This window comes from Fukomys damarensis, unplaced genomic scaffold (assembly GCF_012274545.1).
Source record: "Fukomys damarensis isolate Sample0158 unplaced genomic scaffold, DMR_v1.0_HiC HiC_scaffold_17, whole genome shotgun sequence".
In the NCBI taxonomy this organism is placed as follows: Eukaryota; Metazoa; Chordata; class Mammalia; order Rodentia; family Bathyergidae; genus Fukomys; species Fukomys damarensis.
In genome coordinates this window covers 58,573,901-58,579,639 of record NW_022900929.1, presented here as the reverse complement: position 1 = coordinate 58,579,639, position 5,739 = coordinate 58,573,901, and the positions used below count along the sequence as shown (strand labels likewise).

The following is a 5,739-nucleotide window of genomic DNA, read 5'->3' as shown; positions in this document are numbered from 1 at the left end:
ATGCATTCATGTACTATATACTAGATGTGTCTGGCTTTTTTTAATCATGTCTTTTAGTTTATCAAGGTCAGAAACTTGTTCTGTTATTGCTTGGTTTTTGCGGTAATAGGGATAGAACCCAGAGCCTTCACACTGAGACACATCCTCAGCTCTTTTCAGTTTTTAGAAACATAGTCTTGTTAAATTGCTAAATTGGTCAAATGAGGCTTGAACTTGTGATCCTCTTGCCTGAGCCTCCCAGAGTGCTGTGATTATAGGCATATAGCATTATGCCCATCTGCTTATTCTTTTTTCTCAGTAGAATCACCTGGAATGGATATTTCACTATTTTTGAGTTAATTCTGTATATGGAGCAATAGTCAAGTCCATTTTTTCCTACATGGATATTAAGTTGGTTCAGCACCATATCTTAGAAAAACTGTATTTTCTCTAAAATAATTATCTTTCCACTTTTGTCACAATTCAGTAGACCATATATATGGGGATTATTTTATTAAGTTTATCGGTACATTTTAGGTATACAGTATGATGACCATCATCATTGGGAATTTATACCTTTACACAGTATGTCTTGGTTCTTATCTTTCCCCATTCCTCTGCCCTCCTTTCAACTCCTCAACCCCTCTCTCTATTTACAAAGACTTTTCTTTCCACTTTTTAGTTTTCTCATATTTTTCCTTTTCCCTTCTTTCCTTTCCCCTACCCCACCACCTTCCCCTCCCCCTTTTCTTCCTATTTCACATTATCTATTATACATTTTGGTCCTCATTTACATTTTCAGTTTCTCACACCAGAGAAACTATTCGGTATTTACAGATGTGTGTCCTATTTATTACACTTAAGAATATGGCCTCAATGTGCATCCATTTGGCTATAAATGTCTCTAGTTTATCATTCTTTATAGTTGAATAGTACTCCATTTTATTTTTTTAAAAAAAACAGAAAATATCTTTGTCCAGTGTCTAGTTGATGGGTATTTGGGCTGTTTCCAAGTTTTAGCTATTACAAACTGTGCCACTCTAAACATGGGTGTGCATATATCACTGTGGTATGATTCTTGTAATTCTTTGGGGAAGATACCCAGCAGGGGAATAGCTGGGTCAAATGGGACTTCTAATCCTAGATCTTTGAGGTATCTCCATAATGATTTCCACAGTGGTTGCACCAGTCTGCACTCTGTAGGAGGTTATTTCTAACCTTTCTATTTTGTCCCATTAAGCTATATGTCTCTCTTTACACCAATTCCGTACTGTCTTGAGTACTATAGCTTTTTAGAAAGTCTTAAAACTAGGAAAGTGTTCCAGTTTTTTAATTGTCAAAATTGTTATATATCCTTTCCATTTTCATATAGTAGAAACAGTTGTCCATTTCTACAGAAACGATGTCTGAGATTTTCATTGAATCTGCATGAAAATTGTTATGCTTTATGTCTAATGTCCCCCAAATCCTCATGTAGCCATAAGTGGGGCATTTTCAGAAGTGATTGAATCTAGAGAGTGTGATTGACTGGTGGTACAATGCTAGGATTAAAGGTGCTAAGATTAAGGGTAGGTGATTACTAAATCAGTCCACTGATTGGTTTGGCATAGCCCAAAACCCAGTACCCTAGATATAATAAAGAGACAGAAAGACCTTTGCTCATCCCTTGCTTGCTTGTTTGCTTGCTTTTGCTGTCTTCCACTTGCCATGAACTGTTTCTCCTCTGTGATGCCCCCTCTGCCAAACTACCCTGCCTTGGAGCCAGCCAACTATGGGTGGAAACCCCTACAAACTGTCAGCTAAATAAACCTTTCCTCCTTTAACTTTGAGTGTTGGTGTTTTGTCTCAGCAACAAGAACAGTAACTAAGACAAAAATATAAATCAACTTGAAAATAATTGATATCATTAAATAATTGATTTTTCACTCCCAGAAAATGGAATACCTATTTACTTAGGTCTTTGAGTTTTCTCAGCAATATTTTTACTGTGTATAATTATGTCTTCCACATAATTTGCTAGGTTTTTTTCCCAGTAATTTCCTCTGGTTAAGGATATTTTTTAAATTCCATTTTCTATTAGGGGTGTGTGGGTGTCACATATATATTAAACACACACACATGCAACATATATATGAATGTTTGTCCATACATATTGCATTCTGTACCTTGCTGAAAACAACCATGGGGGCACATGGGGGGCAGCACTCGAGCCACAGCCCCAGGACCTGGCCAACAGCCTCTGGCCACCGCCACACTACCTGCTGCCTGACACCGACATGTTGCTGTACCAGACTGATGTTTTAGAGGACTCTGCCATCAGGAATGTAATTGTGCTACAAATAGTCCTCCAAGAAGTGAGAAATCAGAGTGCCGCTGTATATAAAAGAATCTGGGATATGACTAATAACCAAGAAAAGCATTTCTATACATTCACTAATGAGCACCATAGAGAGACCTATGTAGAACAAGAACAAGGAGAAAATGCTAATGACAGAAATGATACAGCCATTTGAGGAGCAGCAAAGTGGTACATGAACATCTGAAGAAAATATCAGCAGAAAATCAGCTGCAAGTTATAATCAATGATCACAAAAATAGAGAAAGCTGTAGAAGGAGGAATACCAGCATTCACATGTGAAGAATATATAAAGAGCCTAACTGCTAACCCTGAACTCAAAGATCACCTTGCTTGTTTGTCTGGTGAAGGGAATGAAATAGACAGTGGGAAAATAATATTTTCAGAAGCATCTTCCCTTAAGTAAGCTACAACAAGGTATAAAATCTGGTGTATAGCTTCAAGGAACATTAGGAGCTAGCAGGGGAAATTACTTAGAAGCTACAGTGTGGATTCATGGAGACACTGAAGAAAATAAAGGGATAATTGTACAAGGACTTAAACATCTAAACAGTGATTCATGAAGATGTGGCCGTTGAGCTTCTCCCCAAGAGTCAGTGGGTAGCGCCATCTTCTGTGGTTTTACAGGATGAAAGTCAAAATGAGGATAATGTGGAGAAAGAAAAACAGGAGAGAGAGCACATGCTTAAGACTGCTATAAATGAAAAATTGTTAAAGCTCACAGGTAGAGTTATAGAAATACTAAAAAGGAATTACAGACCATATTGTGGCGTGCTTTCTAAGTCTGATACTAAGGAGACAAAAAGATACTTTGCACCTGCAGATAAAAGAATTCCCCAGATTCAGATAGAAACCAGACAGACTTCTGCATTAGAAGGACAGAGAATTATCATTGCTATTGATAGTTGGCCCAGAAATTTCATATATTTAAATGCACACTTTTAAAAAAATTAGGCGATTTTGGAGCAAAAGAGATTGAAACAGAAGTTTTGTTACTTGAACACAATGTTCCTCATTGGACTTTTTCACAGACTGCTCTTAGCTTTTTGCCAAAGATGCCCTGGAGCATTACTGAAACAACATGAAAAACTGAAAAGACCTAAGGCATCTGTGTGTTTGCAGTGTGGACCCACGAGGATGCACTGATATAGATGATGCTCCTCATTGTAGAGAACTCAAAAATAGGAATCTGGAGGTTGGTATTCATGTTGCTGATATTAGCCATTTTATTATGCCAGGAAAGGTCTTGGATCAAAAATCAGCCAGAAGAGGAACAACTGTGTATCTCTGTGAAAAGAGGATTGACCTGGTCTCAGAGTTGCTAAGCTCTAATTTATGTTCCTTAAAAGGGAGGGCAGAGACAAGGGGAAAAAATGAGAACCAAGACCTGTCATGTAAAGGTACAAGATCCCAGTAAAGAATGTAACTGTACTGCCTACCTAGAATGTACCAATTCAATAAAAAGAAAAAAAAGATGTAACGTTGACAGGCTGGCTTTTTGTATATTTGGGAAATGAATCATAATGCTGAAATCTTAAAAACAAGATTTACCAAAAGTGTCATTAATTTAAAGGCTTCTCTTATGCTGAAGCACAGATGAGGATTGATTCAGCACCCATGATTGATATTACTACCAGTCTCCATGGACTAAATAAACTCGCTAAAACTCTGAAAAAGGGAAAAATTGAGAAGGGGGCTTTGATGCTTTCTTCTCCAGAAGTTCGATTTCACATGGATAGTGAAACTCATGATCCTGTAGACCTACAGACCAAGGAACTTAGAGAAACAAATCCATGGTGTAAGAATTTATGTTACTTGCTAGTATCTCAGTTGCAAAAAAAAAAAAAAAAAATTCATGAAGAATTTTCTGAACATGCTCTGCTAAGAAAGCATCCTGCCCCACCCCCCATCAAATTATGAAATCCTTGTTAAGGCAGCTAAATCCAAGAATTTGGAAATTAAGATTGATACGGACAAATCGTTGGCTGACTCTGGACCAAGCCGAGTCTCCTGCTTTTCCATATCTAAACATTTTGTTAAGAATACTGGCTACTCGCTGTATAACCAAGCTGTGTACTTCTGTTCTGGAACAGATAATGATTTCCATCACTATGGCTTAGCATCCCCAGTATATATGAATTTTACTTCTCCTATCAGAAGATATGCAGACATCATCGTTCACCAGCTATTGGCTGTGGCTATTGGAGCTGACTGTACTTATCCAGAGTTGACAGACAAGCACAATCTCGAAGATATTTGTAAAAAATCGCAATCTCTGGCACAAAATGGCTCAATCTTCTCAGCATGCATCAGTGGCTTATGCAGTTATTTTTCAAAAGCAAAGGAATAGTAAGCGAAGACGCCTATATCTCGTTTGTAAGAAAGAATGCTATTGTGATGTTAATTCCAAAGTATGGTTTAGAAGGGACAGTTTAAGAAAAGGACAAACCAAAGCCACAGCTCATTTATGATGATGGGACACCTTCGCTTAAAATAGAACGGATGGTGTTCCGTGTGCAGAAAATCTGAATGGCCCTGGTAGAACCACAGACACCAGGAATAAGCATTCCTAATGAGATTTCAACATGGACATTAACGAACCAGAGGAAAAGAAGAGGAAGCTTGAAAAGCAGCTACTTTCAGCCACAAACTTCAAAGACTTATTTCCTTTATAAAAACAAAGAACTTGAGAATAATAAATAAATAAAGACAATCATTAGTTTTAACAGCTTTTTGAAATTCCTTAGAATTGGATGGATATTAACAGCTGTTGAGAATTTTTGCTTCTATGCTCACGGGAGATTTTTGTTAGTAGTTCCTTTCCTTACACATTTGTCTGGTCTTAGTATTAGGATAATTATTCTGGCCTCCTGAAATGGTTGGGAAGTGTTCCCTCCTCCTCTGTTTTCTAGAAGAGATAGATGATACAGACCTGGTTTCATTTTCCCCCTTAAATGTTTGGCAAATTCTCCAGTGAAACCATCTGAACTGGTTAGAATTTGAATGGCTCCCAACCTTGTATGTGTGAGCAGTGGGAACTGCTTAGCCTAAGGAGTCCTGGTAGTTCCTTTCCATGCTTTACAGTGCTTCACCTTTTTCATGCAATTTTAGCATTCAGAAACAGACTCAAATATCACAACTTTTCTGTGCATGGCTCCCTTTGTACATGATGTGCATCCCATGTATTCCTGCTGCCAGCTTCCCCAGCTTTTTTTTTTTCTTTTTATTGAGGTTATTGGTACAATCTAGGTATACAATTACATTCATCATTGGGATTCTGTACCTTTACATAATAGGTCTTGATTCTCATTTTTCCCCTTGTCCCTGCCCTCCCTTCACCCCCTCCTCCCCTCCCCATTTACAAACACTTTATTTCCATTTTTTCAGTTTCTCATATTTTTTCC

General features: G+C 37.8%; 1 pseudogene; it reads left to right on the top strand.

Moving 5' to 3' along the window:
- Window positions 1–2,114: 2,114 nt before the first annotated feature.
- Window positions 2,115–5,010, top strand: LOC104868117 (annotated as a pseudogene).
- Window positions 5,011–5,739: the final 729 nt, after the last annotated feature.